General features: G+C 39.8%; 11 non-coding genes across 11 annotated transcripts; all 11 read right to left on the reverse strand.

Annotated features, from left to right (window-relative positions):
* Positions 1-835: 835 nt before the first annotated feature.
* Positions 836-907, reverse strand: TRNAE-CUC (transfer RNA glutamic acid (anticodon CUC)). Its single transcript has one exon. It is a non-coding gene; the product is annotated as a tRNA-Glu (tRNA).
* A 1,271-nt stretch (positions 908-2,178) lies between these two features.
* TRNAE-UUC (transfer RNA glutamic acid (anticodon UUC)) lies at positions 2,179-2,250 on the reverse strand. The gene has a single exon. It is a non-coding gene; the product is annotated as a tRNA-Glu (tRNA).
* Positions 2,251-2,615: 365 nt separating this feature from the next.
* TRNAQ-CUG (transfer RNA glutamine (anticodon CUG)) lies at positions 2,616-2,687 on the reverse strand. Its single transcript has one exon. It is a non-coding gene; the product is annotated as a tRNA-Gln (tRNA).
* A 1,516-nt stretch (positions 2,688-4,203) lies between these two features.
* On the reverse strand, positions 4,204-4,275 carry TRNAE-CUC (transfer RNA glutamic acid (anticodon CUC)). Its single transcript has one exon. It is a non-coding gene; the product is annotated as a tRNA-Glu (tRNA).
* A 1,270-nt stretch (positions 4,276-5,545) lies between these two features.
* TRNAE-UUC (transfer RNA glutamic acid (anticodon UUC)) lies at positions 5,546-5,617 on the reverse strand. The gene has a single exon. It is a non-coding gene; the product is annotated as a tRNA-Glu (tRNA).
* A 6,128-nt stretch (positions 5,618-11,745) lies between these two features.
* On the reverse strand, positions 11,746-11,817 carry TRNAQ-CUG (transfer RNA glutamine (anticodon CUG)). The gene has a single exon. It is a non-coding gene; the product is annotated as a tRNA-Gln (tRNA).
* Positions 11,818-12,670: 853 nt separating this feature from the next.
* TRNAE-UUC (transfer RNA glutamic acid (anticodon UUC)) lies at positions 12,671-12,742 on the reverse strand. The gene has a single exon. It is a non-coding gene; the product is annotated as a tRNA-Glu (tRNA).
* A 1,270-nt stretch (positions 12,743-14,012) lies between these two features.
* TRNAE-UUC (transfer RNA glutamic acid (anticodon UUC)) lies at positions 14,013-14,084 on the reverse strand. Its single transcript has one exon. It is a non-coding gene; the product is annotated as a tRNA-Glu (tRNA).
* Positions 14,085-14,906: 822 nt separating this feature from the next.
* Positions 14,907-14,978, reverse strand: TRNAE-UUC (transfer RNA glutamic acid (anticodon UUC)). The gene has a single exon. It is a non-coding gene; the product is annotated as a tRNA-Glu (tRNA).
* Positions 14,979-17,269: 2,291 nt separating this feature from the next.
* Positions 17,270-17,341, reverse strand: TRNAQ-CUG (transfer RNA glutamine (anticodon CUG)). Its single transcript has one exon. It is a non-coding gene; the product is annotated as a tRNA-Gln (tRNA).
* Positions 17,342-18,194: 853 nt separating this feature from the next.
* On the reverse strand, positions 18,195-18,266 carry TRNAE-UUC (transfer RNA glutamic acid (anticodon UUC)). Its single transcript has one exon. It is a non-coding gene; the product is annotated as a tRNA-Glu (tRNA).
* Between the last annotated feature and the right edge of the window lie 8,638 nt (positions 18,267-26,904).

A 26,904-nucleotide genomic window follows, 5' to 3' on the forward strand; every position in this document is an offset into this window, starting at 1 on the left:
TTGACATAAAATGAATTACCAAGAGGGAATTTTTTTAATCTTCAAGAAACATTTTAATACGTAAACTGTTCACATGTTGGAGTGTAACGATTAGATGAGATACGTGGTCTGTTAGGAAAGTAATGAGACTGGCAACACTGTGCACGAACCGGTGCCCCCACCTTCACACGGCAGGTAGGTGAACGCTTGCAAGTTTCAACTTGCTGCAGTTGCTACACGATTGTTGAGAGCGTCTGACGTGAAGTTGTGTTTGTGAGGTGAATTACGAAAATAGACTGGCAAAGGTTTGACCAAAGTTGTGCCATCAAATTTTGTGTTAAGCTTGGCGAATCCGCTACTGTGACTTATGAAAAGTTCCAAAGGGCTTATGGAGAACATGCACTATCTAGCGCACAAGTGTTGAGATGGCACAAGTCCTTTTTAGAAGGCCGAGAACAAGTGAAAGAAGAACCTCGTGCGGGAAGACATTCAACCTCAAAAACGGATGTCAATGTGGAAAGAGTGAAGTCTCTTGTGCTGTCAGATCGTCGATTAACGGTGAGAATGATCAGTAGTGATTTAAATTTGAACGTGGAATGTTAACACAAGATATGGACATGAGTGCCACGGCCCCCCTTTGCTACCCCTTCCCGACGCCCATGCATTGCAATAGGAACTATGGACGCATTAGGAACACTTTCACCCGTGAAGTTATTCCTGGGTTAATATGAAAAATATTAATTTTTGCAAGTTAAAGGATACGAGACGTTATGTCCTCATTCAAATTCAAGATGTGCGGCTATCTATTTACGTTAGGTAAGTATCCTCCAAGTGACAAAGGATAAAAACTGCATCTTTCCGGCACCGGGAATCGAACCCGGGCCTCCTGGGTGAGAGCCAGGTATCCTAGCCACTAGACCATGCCGGAGGCCACGCACGTTACATTCAACAACCAAAACTATCAGGTTAGATTTCGTCTTTTTAGACCATCTAGTTTGGCAACATTAATCGTATCGACACCTGATTCTACGAATTCTCAGCAGTCTGAGTGGCAACAGGATATTTCACAATTTGGAATTGATTGATTATGAATTCATGTTTCATTGCCAAAGGAACGAAACGGTTACTTTCTTCTTGCTTGTCAGCTTGGATGAACAATTATATTTTCCTATACAAGTTGAAAACATGCGGAAATTGAATTGTGTTTCGTATACGTTCATTACAAATTCGTAAATATCAATCGTCAGTCAAATTACGGTTATCACATTTTCCAAGTTACGCCAGCGTTATTTCATCTCATGTCACTGGATTCACTGACAAAGAAACTACTGTAACTATAAACTCACGAGAGTTAAGAACATTTTAAGTTTGAAATGCACTGTCGCTCAAAGTGAAGCAATCAATTGATTTATGTCGTTCTTAATCAGCACGAATTTAAGCTTTTCGAAATTGGGTACGAAGTAAGGGAAATATGGAAAGCAACGAAAACAAAATCCGCCAATGTTGTTTTAAATATTCCTAAACATTTAACTGTTATTTGCCAGTTAATTACGTTAGAAATTCCAGAATTACTAACGATATCCAGACTATCCCAAAAATCTCGAAAGCCTCTTCTGTAATTCCATGTCTAAAAACAATACAGTTCTAGTTAGTGTTAAGTTATAGTTGATCATGTGTCTTGAGAATCGAAGTGACAGCATTGCTTTGTTTCGTAGACAAAGATGGACCAACAACCCTTCATTTGCTGTGAAACACGTGTTCGTAAATATGATTGACATAAAGAGAATTTCCAAGGAGGAATTTATTTAATCTTCAAGAAACATTTTAATACGTAAACTGTTCACATGTTGGAGTGTAACGATTAGATGAGCACTTAATATCAGCAAACACGAGATGGACATCAAATACACCTAGTTGAGTTACCTGCTTATATCTGATAAAGTTGCGAGGAATACTGTAGGATCTAATAAACTATATTGTAGATTTTACGCAGCTCCAAGGTACACATTAAGTCGTAAATCTTGTTAGAGTACTCCTTCCCATCAACCATAAATTGATCAAAACCTACAGGTTGCTAGTGATTTGACAACGTCATCATGCGTGTTACCCCGGTACGAAGAAGGTTAGTTCATGCACATAGATATTGGTTGTTCAAGTCACTCCCATCTTTCTTTCGCTGTGGACGATTTAAAAGAATCTTTCCGACACCGGGAATCGAACCCGGGCCTCCTGGGTGAAAGCCAGGTATCCTAGCCACTAGACCATGCCGGAGATAATTAGGAAATATTTCTTTCTTCCAGACAACCAGTCTCCTTGAATTCCTTTCCAGAATTTAGACTCAAACAAAACAAGTGCCACTTCTCACACACGAGTCAAAACTAAGCGTGTAGAACAATCATTTCCGTAGCTTCGTAGCGTAAATCTGGAATAATTCTAAACATGTTGATCCATTCTACGGAAAACGTGGATGTTGTTTTTGATTTAACCCAAGCTGGTACTCATTAATTTTTCCTTCAAAAAATTTGGCGATCGTCAATTCAAATTCGTCGTCTGGCATCTGCAATGTATATGTTCCTAAATATAAACACCACTGCAGTTGCCAAAAATAGAGAAAGTATCCAAAATATCACACGTAAAGGTCCCACCGAGATTTGAACTCGGATCGCTGGATTCAGAGTCCAGAGTGCTAACCGTTACACCATGGAACCCACAGTTTCTCACTTGCAAAACGATCTCCTTACAGGATATGTGCAAAAATCCTTCATGCGAACCTACATAAGAATCAATGTTGCCGCTAATTCGTCTTGCACCAAACACTAAATACATAATTTTTGGTTCCTTGATTGATTCATTTATTTTCTTTTACTTCGTGTCTTGAGCCTTTTGGCTAATTTGCGAGGATGGGGATGAGTGATGAAATAATGAAATTGAATGGACACCCACAAACAAACATGCCCGAGAGGGATTCGAACGGGGGATCCCTGAAGTGGCAGCGCGATGTGATAAGCACTCAGCCACAGAGTCCAGCATAATTTTTTTGTCCTTTCAGCACGAATTGAAGCTTTTCGATATTGGATACGAAGTAAGGGAAATATGAAAAGCAACGAAAACAAAATCCGCCAAGGTTGTTTTAAATATTCCTAAACATTTAACTGTTATTTGCCAGTTAATTACGTTCGAAATTCCAGAATTACTAACGATATCCAGACTATCCCAAAAATCTCGAAAGCCTCTTCTGTAATTCCATGTCAAAAAACAATACATTTCTCGTTAGTGTTAAGTTATAGTTGATCATGTGTCTTGAGAATCGAAGTGACAGCATTGCTTTGATTCGTAGACAAAGATGGACATTTGCTGTGAAACACGTGTTCGTAAATATGATTGACATAAAATGAATTAGCAAGAGGGATTTTTTTTAATCTTCAAGAAACATTTTAATACGTAAACTGTTCACATGTTGGAGTGTAACGATTAGATGAGATACGTGGTCTGTTAGGAAAGTAATGAGACTGGCAACACTGTGCACGAACCGGCAACGCTGGTGCCCCCACCTTCACACGGCAGGTAGGTGAACGCTTGCAAGTTTCAACTTGCTGCAGTTGCTACACGATTGTTGAGAGCGTCTGACGTGAAGTTGTGTTTGTGAGGTGAATTACGAAAATAGACTGGCAAAGGTTTGACCAAAGTTGTGCCATCAAATTTTGTGTTAAGCTTGGCGAATCCGCTACTGTGACTTATGAAAAGTTCCAAAGGGCTTATGGAGAACATGCACTATCTAGCGCACAAGTGTTGAGATGGCACAAGTCCTTTTTAGAAGGCCGAGAACAAGTGAAAGAAGAACCTCGTGCGGGAAGACATTCAACCTCAAAAACGGATGTCAATGTGGAAAGAGTGAAGTCTCTTGTGCTGTCAGATCGTCGATTAACGGTGAGAATGATCAGTAGTGGTTTAAATTTGAACGTGGAATGTTAACACAAGATATGGACATGAGTGCCAGGCCCCCCTTTGCTACCCCTTCCCGACGCCCATGCATTGCAATAGGAACTATGGACGCATTAGGAACACTTTCACCCGTGAAGTTATTCCTGGGTTAATATGAAAAATATTAATTTTTGCAAGTTAAAGGATACGAGACGTTAAGTCCTCATTCAAATTCAAGATGTGCGGTTATCTATTTACGTTAGGTAAGTATCCTCCAAGTGACAAAGGATAAAAACTGCATCTTTCCGGCACCGGGAATCGAACCCGGGCCTCCTGGGTGAGAGCCAGGTATCCTAGCCACTAGACCATGCCGGAGGCCACGCACGTTACATTCAACAACCAAAACTATCAGGTTAGATTTCGTCTTTTTAGACCATCTAGTTTGGCAACATTAATCGTATCGACACCTGATTCTACGAATTCTCAGCAGTCTGAGTGGCAACAGGATATTTCACAATTTGGAATTGATTGATTATGAATTCATGTTTCATTGCCAAAGGAACGAAACGGTTACTTTCTTCTTGCTTGTCAGCTTGGATGAACAATTATATTTTCCTATACAAGTTGAAAACATGCGGAAATTGAATTGTGTTTCGTATACGTTCATTACAAATTCGTAAATATCAATCGTCAGTCAAATTACGGTTATCACATTTTCCAAGTTACGCCAGCGTTATTTCATCTCATGTCACTGGATTCACTGACAAAGAAACTACTGTAACTATAAACTCACGAGAGTTAAGAACATTTTAAGTTTGAAATGCACTGTCGCTCAAAGTGAAGCAATCAATTGATTTATGTCGTTCTTAATCAGCACGAATTTAAGCTTTTCGAAATTGGGTACGAAGTAAGGGAAATATGAAAAGCAACGAAAACAAAATCCGCCAAGGTTGTTTTAAATATTCCTAAACATTTAACTGTTATTTGCCAGTTAATTACGTTAGAAATTCCAGAATTACTAACGATATCCAGACTATCCTAAAATCTCGAAAGCCTCTTCTGTAATTCCATGTCTAAAAACAATACATTTCTAGTTAGTGTTAAGTTATAGTTGATCATGTGTCTTGAGAATCGAAGTGACAGCATTGCTTTGTTTCGTAGACAAAGATGGACCAACAACCCTTCATTTGCTGTGAAACACGTGTTCGTAAATATGATTGACATAAAAAGAATTTCCAAGGGGGAATTTATTTAATCTTCAAGAAACATTTTAATACGTAAACTGTTCACATGTTGGAGTGTAACGATTAGATGAGCACTTAATATCAGCAAACACGAGATGGACATCAAATACACCTAGTTGAGTTACCTGCTTATATCTGATAAAGTTGCGAGGAATACTGTAGGATCTAATAAACTATATTGTAGATTTTACGCAGCTCCAAGGTACACATTAAGTCGTAAATCTTGTTATAGTACTCCTTCCCATCAACCATAAATTGATCAAAACCTACAGGTTGCTAGTGATTTGACAACGTCATCATGCGTGTTACCCCGGTACGAAGAAGGTTAGTTCATGCACATAGATATTGGTTGTTCAAGTCACTCCCATCTTTCTTTCGCTGTGGACGATTTAAAAGAATCTTTCCGACACCGGGAATCGAACCCGGGCCTCCTGGGTGAAAGCCAGGTATCCTAGCCACTAGACCATGCCGGAGATAATTAGGAAATATTTCGTTCTTCCAGACAACCAGTCTCCTTGAATTCCTTTCCAGATTTTAGACTCAAACAAAACAAGTGCCACTTCTCACACACGAGTCAAAACTAAGCGTGTAGAACAATCATTTCCGTAGCTTCGTAGCGTAAATCTGGAATTATTCTAAACATGTTGATCCATTCTACGGAAAACGTGGATGTTGTTTTTGATTTAACCCAAGCTGGTACTCATTAATTTTTCCTTCAAAAAATTTGGCGATCGTCAATTCAAATTCGTCGTCTGGCATCTGCAATGTATATGTTCCTAAATATAAACACCACTGCAGTTGCCAAAAATAGAGAAAGTATCCAAAATATCACACGTGAAGGTCCCACCGAGATTTGAACTCGGATCGCTGGATTCAGATTCCAGAGTGCTAACCGTTACAACATGGAACCCACAGTTTCTCACTTGCAAAATGATCTCCTTACAGGATATGTGCATAAATCCTTCATGCGAACCTACATAAGAATCAATGTTGCCGCTAATTCGTCTTGCACCAAATACTAAATACATAATTTTTCGTTCCTTGATTGATTTATTTTTTTTCTTTTACTTCGTGTCTTGAGCCTCTTGGCTAATTTGCGAAGATGGTGATGAGTGATGAAATAATGAAATTGACGAATGGACATCAAATACACCTAGTTGAGTTACCTGCTTATATCTGATAAAGTTGCGAGGAATACTGTAGCATCTAATAAACTATACTGTAGATTTTACGCATCTCCAAGGTACACATTAAGCCGTAAATCTTGTTAGAGTATTCCTTCCCATCAACCATAAATTGATCAAAACCTACAAGTTGCTAGTGATTTGACAACGTCATCATGCGTGTTACCCCGGTACGAAGAAGATTAGCTCACGCACATAGATATTGGTTGCTCAAGTCACTCCCATCTTTCTTTGGCTGTGGACGATTTAAAAGAATCTTTCCGACACCGGGAATCGAACCCGGGCCTCCTGGGTGAAAGCCAGGTATCCTAGCCACTATTTTTTTATTGCCTCATTCTGTAATACAAATTACGGAATAACATTGTTTTTGACATAAGTGTATTACTGCTATTACAATTTGTATTTCTATCTGGATAATTTTTACATTTTTGTTTGACCTAAATTAAGTATAAAGCACTAATAAGAAATTTGCATACCATTTCTTCCTTGCTTGGAGAGGAATTTTTTCGTATTGTTCTTGCAAGAAGATACTGATTTGTTTCTGAAAACTGCTCTCGTCATTGTGAAATATATATAATAAGTATTCTGTTATCAACCATTGTATTGCTCGTTGTTTTGTTGGTGGAAAAAAATTGAAATCACGAAAAACTATATCTGTATCCGTAAACTTTGTTAATGAGGTGGGGCATATACGACTGAGCATTGTTCGTAATTTGTTCCATGCCGTGGAGGAGTTTCGACACTTCGTTATCCTGTGGGCTAAAGAGTCAGGCGCGTTGCATGATATACAGTTAGGAGAGTCACTGATTCCATATTGGTATGTCCTATCTCTTGTCACTATAACACGATGAACCACTTTGTACCATATTGATTGGCCAGCTTTTGAAAGTTGTTTGGCGGAGACATTTTTCCATATTTGGGGCCAATTATGTGTATTGAAATCCCTGACTATTAGTGGTACTGTGTGCTTGAAACTATTGATTTCTCTATATAACTTTTTAACAGATGGTGTAATTGTCTCATGTCGTAATAACTGGTAGCATACCTGTAAAGCGATGTCCTTATAAAACAAAAACCTTTTGGGGATACTTTGGATATCGATGGGAGCTTCTAATGGAATGTTCCGTATTATCGTCTGTATACATGCTTGGGTCGTTGACTCGTGCAGTGAGAAAGCTGTTTGAAGGCCAGTCTGTACAAACAATGCTCTTGCCTGTGTGTTCACGTGTATTAGTCTCAACCCACCTGTCTGCTCTGATAACGTGACCTCATTTATTGCCACCCGGAAAATTGTATCGTGCCACAAAATGCAGCCAACAGCTTTGTTGACCTTGGCTAAGTGGTGTGGTTTGAAGGGCAGGATTTTTGCTACATACCAAAGTTTTGAGAGAGCAAAAACGTTGATAAATCTTACTCGTGCTTTTAAACTTAGAGAGCGCATCTTGTTCACTCTGAGGACGTAGATTTCCCTCTCGCACGTGAGTTTACTATTGGCTTCGATCGTTTCATCGATATTTGCATAGAAGTTTATACCTAAAACTTTTATTTTCTTGTCTACAGGGATCTCCGTATTATTTGTGAAAGGATTCTCCTTTCCAAGGGGCATCAGGAATGACTTTCGATTGTTTAGTTTTGTTCCTGATGTGAGCTCAAAAGTATATATTTGGCTTTTAACACTGTACAGATCTCTTTCATCCTTGAGAAAAATCGTGACGTCGTCCATGAAACTGCCAACTTGTATTGTAGTGGAAGCCATAGAAATACCCTGTAAATGATGCTGGATACTAAACAAAAAGGGGGCTATTGTGAGGACGTACAATGTGATACTCAAGGGACTACCTTGTAGTACACCCCGTCGCACTTTAAAACTTGTTGTCAAGAAACCATTTATTTTGAGTTTTAGCAGCATATGATTATATAATGTTTTTATCCAATTCATAAAAGTGTCTCCGAAGCCATATGCTGCTAAGACTTTGTACAGATATTCGTGACTCACTCTGTCATATGCTTGGGAAAAGTCTAAAGGTAGAATTGCCTCTGATGCAGTCTTATTTTGTTTGGTAATAATTACATCTCTTATCGTTTGCAGCAAGTGATGTATACTTTGAGACGTATTACAAGCGAACTGTAAATTGCCAATAAGTTTAACCGTATATTTTTTTAGACGCTGATTTATGCATCTACTTATAAGTTTGATATCAGTACTCAATATTGAAATTGGCTTAAAATCTGTGACGAATTTTGGATTTGCCTTTTTGGGAACTAACACTATAACTCCCGTGCTACTAGTCTTTACTATTGTCCCTGTTGTCAAAACTTCGTTGACCCAGTCCGTTAATTCGTCTCCTATTAGATCCCAGAAACATTGATAGAATTCTGATGGTAATCCATCTTTGGCTGTAGTTTTATTCCTCGGAGCTTTGAATACTGCATCATGAACCTCCTTTTTACTAAACGGTTGTGTGAGCTCCGGGTTTTTCATTTTCCGTCAGTGATGCAGGGAGGTAGTTCAAAAAATTACATTGGGTTTCTGTTGGATTAAAGGCTTGACCAAGAAGATTTTTATAGTATTGCAAAAACCTGTCGTGTATACTATGAGGGCTGGTGACAACTTCACCGGAATCTAAAGTTAATTTATGAATAACGTGACTCCTGGCGTGTTTATGTTCTTGAAGAATGTGACTTAGTGTGGCTTGCTCGTCAGGGTCTATAGGAAGAATATTGCTCTTTATTATTGCTGCAGATTTTCGTTTCCTATGTATAGCAAGTAATTGCGCTTTTATTTAATTTGCATAGGGACGATCGAAATTACCTTGCAGTGCTAAACGATGGAGGTCATTCAAGACTGCATACAAAAAATTATATTTATTTCTTTGATCTCTACTAACCTCTGCACTGAAGAATTTACTGACCTGACGAAATTTAGGCTTAACTCGAGTTTCCCACCACTCGATGAGGGTCTTTTGCACTGGCCGAGAGGCCTTGAGTTCTTTCCACATTTCCCTGATTAGCTGGACATAACTACCATTGCGTAATAATGTGCTATTTAAAGCCAGTATCGGGGTTTGATCAAATCTAAATTTATTTTGAGAATTGGGACACTATGGTCACTAAAGCATACTGGAAAATTTTGAACACTAATTATATATTCCTGAAATCTTGGTGCGACATAAAACCTATCGATCCTTGACCCACTATTGGAGGTGATATGTGTGTAACCTTGACTTTCGCCGTTGGCGTGTATCCAAGCGTCACGCAGTTGTAACCCCTGCGTTAATTCATAGAGCGCACGTGAGAAGTTGTATCCTGGATTTTGATCTTGTGAACGAATTACGCAGTTAAAATCTCCCACTAGTATAGTGTCTAGAGTGTGGGATGTCAACTCGGGCCCTACAACTGTTGAAGAAAATCTTCTCTTTCCCGTCTGTTTTGGCTTCCTGACGGAGCATACACATTACAGAGAAACACTGAGCCTAATTTGGCACTTATTTGCCTGCCCGTGGGATGGGGCACTACATTACGTAAATCCAAGTGTCGCCTACATGCTATGGCAGTCCCTTGTGCTAAGGGAGTAAAATTGTTGTATACTTTAAACATGCTCAGTACAGAAAAATCGTCTATGGCGACCTCTTGTAAGAGGGCCACATCAATAGACGATTTAATGAGAAAGTCATTGAGAGCAATTATTTTGGGCTTACTTTGCATTTGATTCAAATTTATAGATGCCAAGGTAAATGTTTGCATGATTATAACTGTCCACAAAAGAAAACTAAACTTACTTACATTCTTCAACATTACTGATCTCTAATTTCTGCCTATAATCCATTAACTATGCTTTCCACTAAGTAAATCTGGGGTAAGTTTGTTACTCGTCGAAGGTTTCTCTTTAGTTACATTTGCGGAGTTACTTGTTAAACTAACCTTTGAAACATCTTGGTTTGGGGTACCAGGTTCTACTCTAAATTCGTTATGAACTATTGTGGAACTTACGCATTCATTATTTTTCTTCTTCTTTCTTCGTAGCACCATGGATTCTTCCGCCACTGACCGTAAACTTGATACAGATCTTGACCGTGATTTCCCTCCATTGTTATCTCCTGACGCAGGGACTTCTGCAACTAATGGAGCTGAATCTCTTGGTTTAGTCCGTACGGGTAGCACAGTTGGTTCATATACCATCGGTACATTGTCAGCGGGTATATTAACCGGCCCCCTGCGGGGCTGGTTCCCACAGGATCGACGCTTAGGACTTAGGACACTGAGCGACTACATGACCCTCCCCCGAACACGCCAGGCATGTACGCACCTGCCCAGGGTATGTTACCCAATAGGAGTCTCCATTCATTATTACATATTTATTACATATGAGGGTATGGGTTTACGTAGTATCATTTTGATCAAGACACGTCCAGTTCGAGTAGGGTAAATGTGATCTGCAGAGTATGTCTCGTCTTCAATTTTTAACACTTCCCCATAAGACCTCATGACACGACTTATCACTTCTGCACTTAATTCAATTGGGACTACATGGATTCTGACAATTACATGTCGCTGGTGGGCCCATTCTACTTCAACTTTATGATCACCATCTACGTCACTATAGATTACCTCAGCACCAAGATCATTAGGTAACCGTTCTCCTACCACTTTTGTCGCAAATTTCACGTACAAACACTTACGAAAGTAATCTATTTCAAAACTGAGCACTTGGTTCGTAGGCACTTGGTAGACATCATGAAACCATCGATGAAAATCCAATGACGTAGGTCGCGTTTTGACATCAATGAAAACAAATTTCAAGGTGTTTTCTCCTTGTGTATTCATCGTTAACTATTTCATCGTATCTTCACTGGCTCACGGTAATTGTAGTCAAAACCTCACTTGCACTTCAAAGGAAAAAAGAACGAACACAACACTAGCAACCGTATACGGCCCTAGCTAACTCGGACAGTTCGATCACTAAGCCTTCTCACGCGAAGAGCGGAGCTCGCTACGAACTGCTTCCTGCAAAAGCTGCAGGCAGACTGAACCACTAGACCATGCCGGAGATATTTAGGAAACATTTCGTTCTTCCAGACAACCAGTCTCCTTGAATTTCTTTCCAGATTTTAGACTCAAACAAAACATGTGCCACCTCTCACACACGAGTCAAAACTAAGCGTGTAGAACAATCATTTCCGTAGCTTCGTAGCGCAAATCTGAAATAATTCTACACATGTTGATCCATTCTACGGAAAACTTGGATATTGTTTTTGATTTAACCCAAGCAGGAACTCAATATTTTTTTCTTTCTAGAAATTTGCCGAACGTCAATTCAAATTCGTCGATTGGCATCTGCAATGTACGTATATGCTCCTAAATATAAACACCAGTGCAGTTTCCAAAAATAGAGAAAGTATCCAAAATATCACACGTGAAGGTCCCACCGAGATTTGAACTCGGATCGCTGGATTCAGAGTCCAGAGTGCTAACCGTTACACCATGGAACCCACAGTTTCTAACTTACAAAATTATCCCCTTACAGGATATGTGCAAAAATCCTTCATTCGAACCTACTTAAGAATCAATGTTGCCGCTACTTCGTCCTGCACGAAATTTCCTCTACTTATGTATGCGATTCCTCAGCAGTATAACGCAGGGCAATATACAAAGAAGATGCTGGCTGTCCACTCTCTGAAGATTTGGAAAATTCTTTCAACATACAGAACTGTACCATTGCACCATGGACGTCCGCAGGATTTTTTCCAGGGAGGGGCAAAGAAGGTATTCTTTTCCAGGGGGACAAACAAGGCACATTTTTCAAAAGACAGTGTTGTTCCCTAAAAAAAAACATTGCTTAAATTGGAATTTATGATTTTCATCCAATAATTAACACATATTATTGTGGTTAGAATGAAATTAAATGTGTAAATTCATAATTTTTGGTTGATTCATTTATTTTATTTTACTTCGCGTTTTGAGCCTCTTGGCTAATTTGCGAAGAGTGATGAAATAATGAAATTGATGAATGGACATCCACAAACAAACATGCCCTAGAGGAATTCGAACCCGGGAACCCTGGAGTCGCAGCGCGATGTGATAACCACTCAGCCACAGAGTCCAGCATAATTTTTGGTTGACTTTCAATTCCAGGGGGGCCACGGCTACCCCTTCCGGACGCCCATGCATTGCACTAGGAACACTTTCACCCGTGAAGTTATTCCTGAGTTAATATGAAAAATATTAATTTTTGCAAGTTAAAGAATAGGAAACTTTATGTCCTCATTCAATTCAAGAATTGCGGCTATTTATTTACGTAAGGTAAGTATCCTCCAGGTGACAAAGGATGAAAAAACTGTACCTTTCCGGCACCGGGCATCGAACCCGGTCCTCCTGGGTGAAAGCCAGGTATCCTAGCCACTAGACCATGCCGGAGGCCACAAACGTTAAATTCAACTACCAAAACTATCAGGTTAGATTTCGTCATTTTAGACCATCTAGTTTGGCAACATTAATCGTATCGACACCTGATTCTACGAATTCTCAGCAGTCTGAGTGGCAACAGGATATTTCACAAATTGGTCTTGATTGATTATGAATTCATGTTTCATTGCCAAAGGAACGAAACGGTTACTTTCTTCTTGCTTGTCAGCTTGGATGAACAATTATATTTTCCTATACAAGTTGAAAACATGCGGAAATTGAATTGTGTTTCGTATACGTTCATTACAAATTCGTAAATATCAATCGTCAGTCAAATTACGGTTATCACATTTTCCAAGTTACGCCAGCGTTATTTCATCTCAGGTCACTGGATTCACTGACAAAGAAACTACTGTAACTATAAACTCATAAGATTTAAGAACATTTTAAGTTTGAAATGCACTGTCGCTCAAAGTGAAGCAATCAATTGATTTATGTCGTTCTTAATCAGCACGAATTTAAGCTTTTCGAAATTGGGTACGAAGTAAGGGAAATATGAAAAGCAACGAAAACAAAATCCGCCAAGGTTGTTTTAAATATTCCTAAACATTTAACTGTTATTTGCCAGTTAATTACGTTAGAAATTCCAGAATTACTAACGATATCCAGACTATCCTAAAATCTCGAAAGCCTCTTCTGTAATTCCATGTCTAAAAACAATACATTTCTAGTTAGTGTTAAGTTATAGTTGATCATGTGTCTTGAGAATCGAAGTGACAGCATTGCTTTGTTTCGTAGACAAAGATGGACCAACAACCCTTCATTTGCTGTGAAACACGTGTTCGTAAATATGATTGACATAAAAAGAATTTCCAAGGGGGAATTTATTTAATCTTCAAGAAACATTTTAATACGTAAACTGTTCACATGTTGGAGTGTAACGATTAGATGAGCACTTAATATCAGCAAACACGAGATGGACATCAAATACACCTAGTTGAGTTACCTGCTTATATCTGATAAAGTTGCGAGGAATACTGTAGGATCTAATAAACTATATTGTAGATTTTACGCAGCTCCAAGGTACACATTAAGTCGTAAATCTTGTTAGAGTACTCCTTCCCATCAACCATAAATTGATCAAAACCTACAAGTCGCTAGTGATTTGACAACGTCATCATGCGTGTTACCCCGGTAAGAAGAAGATTAGTTCACGCACATAGATATTGGTTGCTCAAGTCACTCCCATCTTTCTTTGGCTGTGGACGATTTAAAAGAATCTTTCCGACACCGGGAATCGAACCCGGGCCTCCTGGGTGAAAGCCAGGTATCCTAGCCACTAGACCATGCCGGAGATATTTATGAAACATTTCGTTCTTCCAGACAACCAGTCTCCTTGAATTTCTTTCCAGATTTTAGACTCAAACAAAACATGTGCCACCTCTCACACACGAGTCAAAACTAAGCGTGTAGAACAATCATTTCCGTAGCTTCGTAGCGCAAATCTGAAATAATTCTACACATGTTGATCCATTCTACGGAAAACTTGGATATTGTTTTTGATTTTGATTGATTTTTTCGAGGGAGGGGCAAGGAAGGTATTCTTTTCCAGGGGGACAAACAAGGCACATTTTTCAAAAGACAGTGTTGTTCCCTAAAAAAAACATTGCTTAAATTGGAATGTATGATTTTCATCCAATAATTAACACATATTATTGTGGTTAGAATGAAATTAAATGTGTAAATTCATAATTTTTCGTTGATTCATTTATTTTATTTTACTTCGCGTTTTGAGCCTCTTGCCTAATTTGCGAAGAGTGATGAAATAATGAAATTGATGAATGGACATCCACAAACAAACATGCCCTAGAGGGATTCGAACCCGGGAACCCTGGAGTCGCAGCGCGATGTGATAACCACTCAACCACAGAGTCCAGCATAATTTTTGGTTGACTTTCAATTCCAGGGGGGCCACGGCTACCCCTTCCGGACGCCCATGCATTGCACTAGGAACACTTTCACCCGTGAAGTTATTCCTGAGTTAATATGAAAATTTTTAATTTTTCCAAGTTAAAGAATAGGAAACTTTATGTCCTCATTCAATTCAAGAATTGCGGCTATTTATTTACGTAAGGTAAGTATCCTCCAGGTGACGAAGGATGAAAAAACTGTACCTTTCCGGCACCGGGAATCGAACCCGGGCCTCCTTGGTGAAAGCCAGGTATCCTAGCCACTAGACCATGCAGGAGGACACAAGTGATAATTTCAACTACCAAAACTATCAGGTTAGATTTCGTCATTTTAGACCATCTAGTTTGGCAACATTAATCGTATCGACACCTGATTCTACGAATTCTCAGCAGTCTGAGTGGCAACAGGATGTTTCACAATTTGGTCTTGATTGATTATGAATTCATGTTTCATTGCCAAAGGAACGAAACGGTTACTTTCTTCTTGCTTGTCAGCTTGGATGAACAATTATATTTTCCTATAATAATAATAATAATCCTTTGCGCAACAGCCCTGAAGGGCATTGCCTTACCTACCGACTGCCGGTATCCCTCCCACGCTTTCCTTCGTCATCTCTAAGCGTGGAGATCTGAAACCAGAATTGGAATAGCCGGGAGGTCAGCCCGACGTATCCCCAGCCGTTATATTAGGTTTCCGGGACCGGATTACGCTTACTCATTCAAAACTCCCCAATTTCTTCACGATGGTGGGTTGCCACCGGCCCCATACGTAGGCCGAATAAATTCCGACCAGAGCCGGATTCAAACCTACGCCGTCCCGCAGCAAACGATCTTAAGACGAGAGAACGCCTTCACCCGCTCGCCTACGGAGGATATTTTCCTATACAACTTGAAAACATGCGGAAACAGAATTGTGCCTCGAATACGTTCATTACAAATTCGTAAATATCAATCGTCAGTCAAATTACGGTTATCACATTTCCCAAGTTACGCCAGCGTTATTCCATCCCATCTCACTGGATTCACTGACAAAGAAGCTCACGAGAGTTAAGAAAATTTTAATTTTGAAATGCACTGTCGCTCGAAGTGAAGCAATCAATCGATTTATTTCGTTCTTAATCAGCACGAATTGAAGCTTTTCGAAATTGGATACGAACTAAGGGAAATATGAAAACCAACTAAAACAAAATCCGCCAAGGTTGTTTTAAATATTCCTAAACATTTAACTGTTATTTGCCAGTTAATTACGTTAGAAATTCCAGAATTATTAACGATATCCAGACTATCCTAAAATCTAGAGAGCCTCTTCTGTAATTCCATGTCAAAAAACAATACCTTTCTCGTTAGCATTAACTTATAGTTTATCATGTGTCTTGAGAATCGAAATCCCTTCATTGCTTTGTTTCGTAGACAAAGATGGACGAACAACCCTTCATTTGCTGTGAAACACGTGTTTGTAAATTTGATTGACATAAAGAACTTCCAAGGAGGAATTCATTTAATCTTCAAGAAACATTTTACTACGTAAACTGTTCACATGTTGGAGTGTAACGATTAGATGAAATAATATCATATCAGCAAACACGAGATGGACATCAAATACACCTAGTTGATGTTGTGCGATGAAAACACATATGTTAACAAGATTAACTGCATTTATTACACAAACTCATAATGTTGTGCGATGGAAACACATATGTTAACAAGATTAACTGCATTTATTACACAAACTCACAAACAACGTAATACTTTACATTATAACGAAACTACTTTCACCATTCCAGGTTCTGTTTGCACAGACTCTTGTCTAGCAACAATAGCTTGTTTCTTATTCCTTTAGGAGGCAGCACTACAGTTGAGTTACCTGCTTATATCTGATAAAGTTGCGAGGAATACTGTAGCATCTAATAAGGTATATTGTAGATTTTACGCAGCTCCAAGGTACACATTAAGTCGTAAATCTTGTTAGAGTACTCCTTCCCATCAACCATAAATTGATCAAAACCTACAAGTTGCTAGTGATTTGACAACGTCATCATGCGTGTTACCCCGGTAAGAAGAAGATTAGTTCACGCACATAGATATTGGTTGCTCAAGTCACTCCCATCTTTCTTTGGCTGTGGACGATTTAAAAGAATCTTTCCGACACCGGGCCTCCTGGGTGAAAGCCAGGTATCCTAGCCACTAGACCATGCCGGAGATATTTAGGAAACATTTCGATCTTCCAGACAACCAGTCTCCTTGAATTTCTTTCCAGATTTTAGACTCAAACAAAACATGTGCCACCTCTCACACACGAGTCAAAACTAAGCGTGTAGAACAATCATTTCCGTAGCTTCGTAGCGTAAATCTGAAATAATTCTACACATGTTGATCCATTCTACGGAAAACTTGGATATTGTTTTTGATTTAACCCAAGCAGGAACTCAATAATTTTTTCTTTCTAGAAATTTGGCGAACGTCAATTCAAATTCGTCGATTGGCATCTGCAATGTACGTATATGCTCCTAAATATAAACACCAGTGCAGTTTCCAAAAATAGAGAAAGTATCCAAAATATCACACGTGAAGGTCCGACCGAGATTTGAACTCGGATCGCTGGATTCAGAGTCCAGAGTGCTAACCGTTACACCATGGAACCCACAGTTTCTAACTTACAAAATTATCCCCTTACAGGATATGTGCAAAAATCCTTCATTCGAACCTACTTAAGAATCAATGTTGCAGCTACTTCGTCCTGCACGAAATTTCCTCTACTTATGTATGCGATTCCTCAGCAGTATAACGCAGGGCAATATACAAAGAAGATGCTGGCTGTCCACTCTCTGAAGATTTGGAAAATTCTTTCAACATACAGAACTGTACCATTGCACCATGGACGTCCGCAGGATTTTTTCCAGGGAGGGGCAAGGAAGGTATTCTTTTCCAGGGGGACAAACAAGGCACATTTTTCAAAAGACAGTGTTGTTCCCTAAAAAAAAACATTGCTTAAATTGGAATTTATGATTTTCATCCAATAATTAACACATATTATTGTGGTTAGAATGAAATTAAATGTGTAAATTCATAATTTTTGGTTGATTCATTTATTTTATTTTACTTCGCGTTTTGAGCCTCTTGGCTAATTTGCGAAGAGTTATGAAATAATGAAATTGATGAATGGACATCCACAAACAAACATGCCCTAGAGGAATTCGAACCCGGGAACCCTGGAGTCGCAGCGCGATGTGATAACCACTCAGCCACAGAGTCCAGCATAATTTTTGGTTGACTTTCAATTCCAGGGGGGCCACGGCTACCCCTTCCGGACGCCCATGCATTGCACTAGGAACACTTTCACCCGTGAAGTTATTCCTGAGTTAATATGAAAAATATTAATTTTTGCAAGTTAAAGAATAGGAAACTTTATGTCCTCATTCAATTCAAGAATTGCGGCTATTTATTTACGTAAGGTAAGTATCCTCCAGGTGACAGAGGATGAAAAAACTGTACCTTTCCGGCACCGGGAATCGAACCCGGGCCTCCTGGGTGAAAGCCAGGTATCCTAGCCACTAGACCATGCCGGAAGCCACAAACGTTAAATTCAACTACCAAAACTATCAGGTTAGATTTCGTCATTTTAGACCATCTAGTTTGGCAACATTAATCGTATCGACAGTCCTCCTCCGTAGTCGAGCGGCTTAAGGCGTTCACTCGTCTTGAGATCGTTCGCTGCGGGACGGCGTAGGTTCGAATCCGGCTCTGGTCGGAATTTATTCGGCCTACGTATAGGGCCGGTGGCAACCCACCATCGTGAGGAAATTGGGAAGCTCCGAGTGAGTGAGCGTAACCCGATCGAGAAGACCTGCAACGGCTGGGGGCTCGTCGGGCTGATCCCCCGACACTCCAATACTGGTCTAAGATCTCCACGCTATAACAGGTGACGGAGGAACAGTGTGGGAGGGAGACCAGCAGTCGGTAGGTAAGCCAAGGCCCTCACGGGCTGTAGAGCTATGGAATTCTCAGCAGTCTGAGTGGCAACAGGATATTTCACAATTTGGTCTTGATTGATTATGAATTCATGTTTCATTGCCAAAGGAACGAAACGGTTACTTTCTTCTTGCTTGTCAGCATGGATGAATAATTATATTTTCCTATAATAATAATAATAATAATCCTTTGCGCAACAGCCCTGAAGGGCATTGCCTTACCTACCGACTGCCGGTCTCCCTCCCACGCTTTCCTTCGTCACCTCTAAGCGTGGAGATCTGAAACCAGAATTGGAATAGCCGGGAGGTCAGCCCCTTTATATTAGGTTTCCGGGACCGGATTACGCTTACTCATTCAAAACTCCCCAATTTCCTCACGATGGTGGGTTGCCACCGGCCCCATACGTAGGCCGAATAAATTCCGACCAGAGCCGGATTCAAACCTACGCCGTCCCGCAGCAAACGATCTTAAGACGAGAGAACGCCTTCACTCGCTCGCCTACGGAGGATATTTTCCTATACAACTTGAAAACATGCGGAAACAGAATTGTGCCTCGAATACGTTCATTACAAATTCGTAAATATCAATCGTCAGTCAAATTACGGTTATCACATTTCCCAAGTTACGCCAGCGTTATTTCATCCCATCTCACTGGATTCACTGACAAAGAAGCTCACGAGAGTTAAGAAAATTTTAATTTTGAAATGCACTGTCGCTCGAAGTGAAGCAATCAATCGATTTATTTCGTTCTTAATCAGCACGAATTGAAGCTTTTCGAAATTGGATACGAACTAAGGGAAATATGAAAACCAACTAAAACAAAATCCGCCAAGGTTGTTTTAAATATTCCTAAACATTTAACTGTTATTTGCCAGTTAATTACGTTAGAAATTCCAGAATTATTAACGATATCCAGACTATCCTAAAATCTCGAGAGCCTCTTCTGTAATTCCATGTCAAAAAACAATACCTTTCTCGTTAGCGTTAACATATAGTTTATCATGTGTCTTGAGAATCGAAATCACTGCATTGCTTTGTTTCGTAGACAAAGATGGACGAACAACCCTTCATTTGCTGTGAAACACGTGTTTGTAAATATGATTGACATAAAGCACTTCCAAGGAGGAATTCATTTAATCTTCAAGAAACATGTTACTACGTAAACTGTTCACATGTTGGAGTGTAACGATTAGATGAAATAATATCAGCAAACACGAGATGGACATCAAATACACCTAGTTGATGTTGTGCGATGAAAACACATATGTTAACAAGATTAACTGCATTTATTACACAAACTCATAATGTTGTGCGATGGAAACACATATGTTAACAAGATTAACTGCATTTATTACACAAAAGTAGTGTAAGTTGATTGTTTCTAAGTAATACTTAGTATGTATCGTCTTTTAGCCTCTTTTTTTATCAATTGAATATCACTTTTTGACATATTTTGACAATTTTTTGTCGACGTTTTAGCGTTTAGCGATGTTTTAGTAAAATTTCCCTTTTTTCCCACTCATACTTGGTAGGTATGCATTTGTATCCTCTTTTTTTTATCAATCGAATATCAGTTTTTGACAATTTTTTGTCGATGTTTTAGCGTTTAGCGATGTTTTAGTAAAATTTCCCTTTTTTTCCCACCTCACACTTGTAGGTATATCACGATCTTACGTGATATAACTTAACCTATCCTTTTTTTTATTACGTGCTAAACTACACGAGAGCCTCTACGTGCTTTGACCTACTTTACTAGTAGTGCAGGTGCCCGGGTTCTAAGCCCGAAAGTGGAGCTCGGAGTGGGGTTCGGTGGAGCTCGCCTTAATGGTTTTCTCTTGTAAGGCATAAGCTCCATTTTCTCGCAGTGTTGCCTACACCTCACTCGATCACGATCTTACGTGATATAACTTAACCTATCTTACGATTTTTTTTACGATCTTCAGTGATATAACTTAACCTATCATTTTTTTTTGATTTGCACACCAAACTGTAGTAGACCCAAATGGAGAGAGTTCACCAACCGAAAGTGTGGGCTCGACTTAATGGTTTGCTCTTGTAAGACACAAGCCTTATTTTCTCGCAGTGTTGCCAACATCTTACTCGATCACGATCTTACGTGATATAACTTAACCTATCTTACGATTTTTTTTTTACGATCTTCAGTGACCTATCATTTTTTTTTATTTGCAGCATCGAACTAACTTATATTATATTTTATATAACCTTGTTGAGTTTTTTTTTAGTATGTGGCAATTTTTTTAGGGATTTTTTTTTAAAAACTGCTCCGTGACCCTCTCGTTCTTCATGTCGTGGACGAATGACTTCTCTGCGACCAGGATGACGCTGCCTAGAGTATCGGCAGGCAGCGCGTCGTGGAACTCGCAGACGATCTTGATGTTGGTGCGATCGTTGACCACGACCTGCTTCCTTTTCGTCGTGTTGATGACGAACATCGGCCTGCGTGCTTTGAATTCGCTGGGCGCGTAGTACACGTCCACGCTTCCCTCGGTCACGCGCTTGTAATCTGGCCCAACCCATCGCAATGATGAAAAGTTCTTTGGTTACGGTTTCGGCCATGATCTGCTGCAACCTGGCCGTCCGCGTCTTCTCGTCGGCTATCAAAAACGTATCGGTCAATGTCTGCACGAGCTGCTTGATTTGATCGCGATTCGAAACGTAAAGCTATGTTTTTTTCGTACAATTCGAGCAGGGCTCCCACGTCCAAATGGTTGATGTGTCCGGGAGGCAGCGATGCTGATTTCAACGCCTCGCAAGTACAGGAGGCGGTGGTCCCAACCCTGGGACGATCGAAATTGATGCTGGCAGCGAGCGCAATATGGTGAAGCCCGTACAAAATCGAAAAAACGAAACATTCGACTACAATCTCCAGCAACGCGATGAACATGTGTAGCATGTTCTTCTCGTCCGTGAGAGGAGCCAAAATCGAATTCACCAGCTCGATGATGGGTGGATTGCCTTCGTACCTGCTATCCAAGCGCAAAAGGTTCGAAACAGCCGCACCCATGCATATCGATATGTATTATTGTTGCACGGAAGCTTCGAGTATCGAATTAAGGAAGTTGTTGTAAAGTTGAAACGTAGTACGGAGGGAAGGGGCCGTAACGAAAGGTTCAACGAATTCTCGTACCAAAAAAATTGAGAGGTGAAATGAAATTGTAGCGCCTCGTTCGAAGCATCCGTAATAGCTGTGGGTTCGGTGTCGACCTCCATCGCATTTGAACGATTGTCAGCTTCGACATTCAATTTACTTACAAGTTCCAAGAAAGCTTTTCGTTTCTCGGCGAGATGAATTGCTATCAAGGAAATGCTGCTATCTCCGAGCATATGCATGGAACATGTCGTGGCTCGGAGAGCATCGTTAAAACTGTTGACAAAGAAAAGCGCGCGGTGAAAAAAAAAAATAAGTGGCTGCGGCCCCGAGAAAATTTTTCGCCCTTCCCCAAGAAATTCTATATAAAAATAACATACCTGAAAATTGTATTCACAGTATAGATTGAATTCTTCGAGTTTTGTATTCGCACCCAAGAAATTCTATATAAAATAACATACCTGAAAATTGTATTCACAGTATAGATTGAATTCTTGAGTTTTTTGTATTCACACCCAAGAAATTCTATATAAAATAACATACCTGAAAATTCTATTCACAGTATAGATTGAATTCTTGAGTTTTGTAATCACCCCCAAGAAATTCTATATAAAATAACATACCTGAAAATTGTATCGCTATATATACTAGACTTTTTGATTTCTGTGATTTTGGAGAAAGCATAATGGCATCCACCATCAGTTTCAATCGAAAACATGATAAAACTGAATGTGTTACTTGTGGGAAGCTAATCTCAAGGAACAATTTATCGGTACACAGGGCAAGATGTAGCGAAACAGGTTCGAGAAATAATCGTTCGTTACCTTCTAAGTCTTGTGCTCGATGCGGAAAGATGATCAGCATTCCAAATTTAAGTAAACACCTGAAAATTTGCAAACCATCGACCGAACGAGGAACATTGAAAAGAAAAATCGATGATCCAGAAACGGAAGCTTCCACTTCCAAGCAAGTTAAATTATCGGATGAACGAAAACCAATTAGATCTGCATTCAACCGTCATATTCAGGATTTCTCTTTTACTTCGGAACCAGGCTGCGACATTCTTAGTTTCTTGCGTGAAACGAAAACATCCGTGATAAATATTCTAAAAAATAAATTGGAAAATAATTCCATAAAAGTATACGTTGATCTATTTTCCGAATACGAAAAAGTCGATGGTACAACAACTATTTTTTATCATCGAACAAAAAACCAGGCTCTTCATTTGGTGGATGTCGGTAATTTGGACGAATTTTATTCTGATCTTTCAAATGAACTGGTTAAGAAACATGACGATTTCGAGGCTAAAGGGTCGGGATGGTCTCTGTGTGGAAGTCCTCACACGTTAACCGTTTACGTGAACCAATTCTCGCCTCTTCGTGCATCCAGCTACGTTCCTCTTCCAGTGGATATTAAAAATAAAAAAGCCGTGCTGAATATTCAAAATATAGATGATAAATGTTTTCTTTGGTGTGTGTTGGCGGAACTTCACCCGATTCATTGGTCAAATAATCCAGAACAGGTTTATCATTACAAGCAGCATGAACCTGAACTGGAAAATGCAATGGCTGGCATCGAATACCCGGTGACCATTTCTGATATATCAAAATTCGAAACACGAGCACGAGATGCAGAAAGAAAACGCTTAATCATCAACGTGTATTCCTACACGTTGGATAAACATGTCGTGCATCCCGTCAGGATAAGCGATGTCGACGATGACGATGCTCGTGAGATTAATCTTCTTCTAATTTCAAACGACGGTGTTCACCATTACTTTCTCATTCGTTCACTATCACGTTTGGTCAGAAGTCAAACTACCAAGTATGCAAACAACATCGAAGTTTGCCCAAGGTGTTTGACCACGTTCGACGATCGAAAACAATCCAATTATCGAAAATACACCGGACGTCAAATTGCTATCGAGAAACTTGCCGAACATAAAATTTATTGCGGGGACAACAGACCGGTTCGAATGTTGATGCCCGAAAAGAACGAAGTGGAAGAATTCAAAATGCACAAGGCATTGTTGGAACATCCGGCCATCATCGTTGCTGATTTCGAGGCGTTCCTCAAACCACTCTCGTACTGCGATCCGGATCCCGAAGTTTCTTCCACCACACCTTACCAGCTTCACGAACCAAACAGTTTCGGTTACGTTGTCGTGCGACGGGATAAAATAGATGAACCGTACGTATACCGAGGACCCGATGCAATCGAACGCTTCTTCGAAAAGATGATCGAGGAGGTTGGGAAAATTGGATGCATGCTGCAAACATCGAAACCGATGCTTCCGTTATCTGCTATCGAACTTCAAAATTTCTATGACACCGTCAAGTGTCCTGTGTGCGATAACCACTTCACGGACGACAATCGTAAAGTGTTCCACCATTCGCATACGGACGGTCGCTTCATAAGCGGAATCTGTAATGCATGCAACCTCAAAATCCAAAAACCAAAATTCGTCCCCATATTCTTTTACAATGGCTCTAATTACGACTTTCATCCCTTAATCAGGAAACTCGGATACGACGCTCAAAAAGTAGATATTCTTGCTCAAAACGAAGAACGATACATCTCCATAAGTAAGAAAGTTGTGATTCCCGAGACTAAAAATACCATCGAGATGAGGTTTCTGGATTCGTACAGATTTCTCTCTGCCAGCCTGGACGCTCTTGCCGGCAAACTTTTAGACGAACAATTCAAAATTACAAAAGCTAGTTTTCCCAACGTAGACATAGAACTCGTTAGACGTAAAGGGATTTATCCTTACGAATACGTTAGTAATAATTCTAAATTTAACGACGACGCTCTCCCACTTCCAAGAGAATTTTACAGCAGACTCAGAGAGAAAGGAATCACGGACGAAGAATACCAACACGCGCAACTCATGTGGGAGAAATTAGAATGTAGGACACTCGGAGACTACCACGACGCATACTTAAAATTAGACGTGACGATACTCGCCGACGTTTTTCAAGCGTTCAGGAAAACGGCAACGAATATTTATAAATTAGATCCAGCGTATTTCTACAGCCTACCGGGATTAGCGTGGTCGGCAATGTTATTCCAGACAAAGGTCAAGCTGGAACTGATATCGGACGTGGACATGTTACTTTTCATGGAGAGGGGGATTCGGGGCGGGATGGTACAATGCGTGCAGAGATATGCAAAAGCCAACAACGTGCACATGAAAGAAGATTACGATTCAAATCGAGCATCGAATTACATCTTCTACGCCGACGTTAATAATCTCTACGGACATGCCATGGTACAGAAACTTCCTTACGGGGGATTCGAATGGGCATCAATAGACATAGAAAATTTCGACGATAGTGAGTATGGCTTCTTCGCAGAGGTGGATATCGAATTCCCCGACCATTTACACGATCTGTTCAGCGATTTACCACCGGCATCCGAGTTCAAATCTTCGCCTCATTCTAATCAATGCAAGCTTTTATTGACTCTAGAGGGGAAAAAGAGATACGTTGTTCATTACTGGAATCTCCGATTCTTGATCGGGAAGGGTGCTAAGGTAGCGAATGATAGAAGAGTCCTCAGGTTTAAACATTCCGAGTGGCTCAAACCGTACATTGAAACAAACACGCAACATAGGACGGTTGAAACTTCCGATTTAGACAAAGATTTTTTTAAATTGATGAATAACGCGGTGTATGGCAAGACGATGGAAAACGTGCGGAATCACGTAGACGTGAAATTGGTTTCGGATAAAAATAAATGCATGAAGTGGGTGGCCGATCCTAGATTCAAGTCGAGAAAAATTTACAACGAGAATTTGGCACTTTTCAATCTTGATATAAAATTGATGAAATTCAGAAAACCAATTTACGTTGGCGCAACGGTTCTCGACTTGTCGAAACTTTACATGTTCGAATTTCATTACGACGTGATGAAACCCTTCTTCAATGATAAGATATCACTTTTGTACACGGACACCGACAGCTTCATTTACAGCATACAAACACCTAACCTCTATGAAGACATAAAAAATCCTTCCATGCTCGAGTATTTCGATACTTCTGCATACCCTCAACCCAACAGATTTGGGATTCCTTCCCTAAACAAAAAAGTCCTAGTTAAACTGAAAGATGAATGTAACGGTGATATTATTGTCGAGTTCGCGGGTTTGCGTTCGAAAATGTATGCCATGAGAACAGAAAGTAGCGTCACGAAGAAAGCAAAAGGTGTGGGCAAGAATACGGTGGAGAACAAACTCACCTTCCACGATTACATCGATTGCCTTTACTCACAATCGACGATACTAAGTATAGAACAAAGAATCCAAAGTGTAGACCATGTGATTACAACAAACAAAGTTATGAAAGTAGCATTAGATCCACATGACGATAAGAGATGTATTTTGTCTTGTGGAATCCACACGTTGCCTTGGGGACACTATCGTTTAGAAATTAGTAAAAATTGTAGGCAATGCAATTGAAAAAAAATAAACTTAAATAACTATAACTAAAATAAAAAAAATAAACTTTAACTGTCTCACATACACAATAAATAAATAGCAAGGACAATGAATCTCTTTGGTTTCCGAAAGCAAACAAACATGGAGACTGTATACCGCACGACGACAGATCATGAATTTCTACCTTCCGTGTTAACTAAACTCAACGGTCTGTTGATCATTCACCTCAACAGTATTTGGACGAAATTGGATGATGAAATCGGCAAGATGTTTTACGTCTTCAACAACAATTTACATTTCTACGAAATTCCGATCGACGGGAAACTTCAAATCACCGTGAATCCGGAGAACGAAGGGCGAAATATTAAAATTTCTACCGGCAAGAACATTTTTCGAATGAAGCACGACAAGGTACTTTCTAACATGGCGTACGATGTTTCTGCAGGAGATTGTCTTTACGTGGAACTCCTCGGAGATTACGACAAACTCATTCCTCTCTTCGTAGAATTACGAATCGTCTATCCTATTATAAATAACCGTTAACCAAAAAATGCCTAACGACATTTTCGGCAACACCAAGCGTGTAGACCACGCAGAAGAGATTCTCATGTTGGACGTTCGTGTTAAGAAGTTGAGGAGCGATTTGATTGCTTTGCAGGAGACCTTAAACAAAAGTTTAGAGTCGGAA

Source organism: Lepisma saccharinum, chromosome 13, assembly GCF_977018435.1.
Source record: "Lepisma saccharinum chromosome 13, izLepSacc3.1, whole genome shotgun sequence".
Classification (NCBI taxonomy): Eukaryota; Metazoa; Arthropoda; class Insecta; order Zygentoma; family Lepismatidae; genus Lepisma; species Lepisma saccharinum.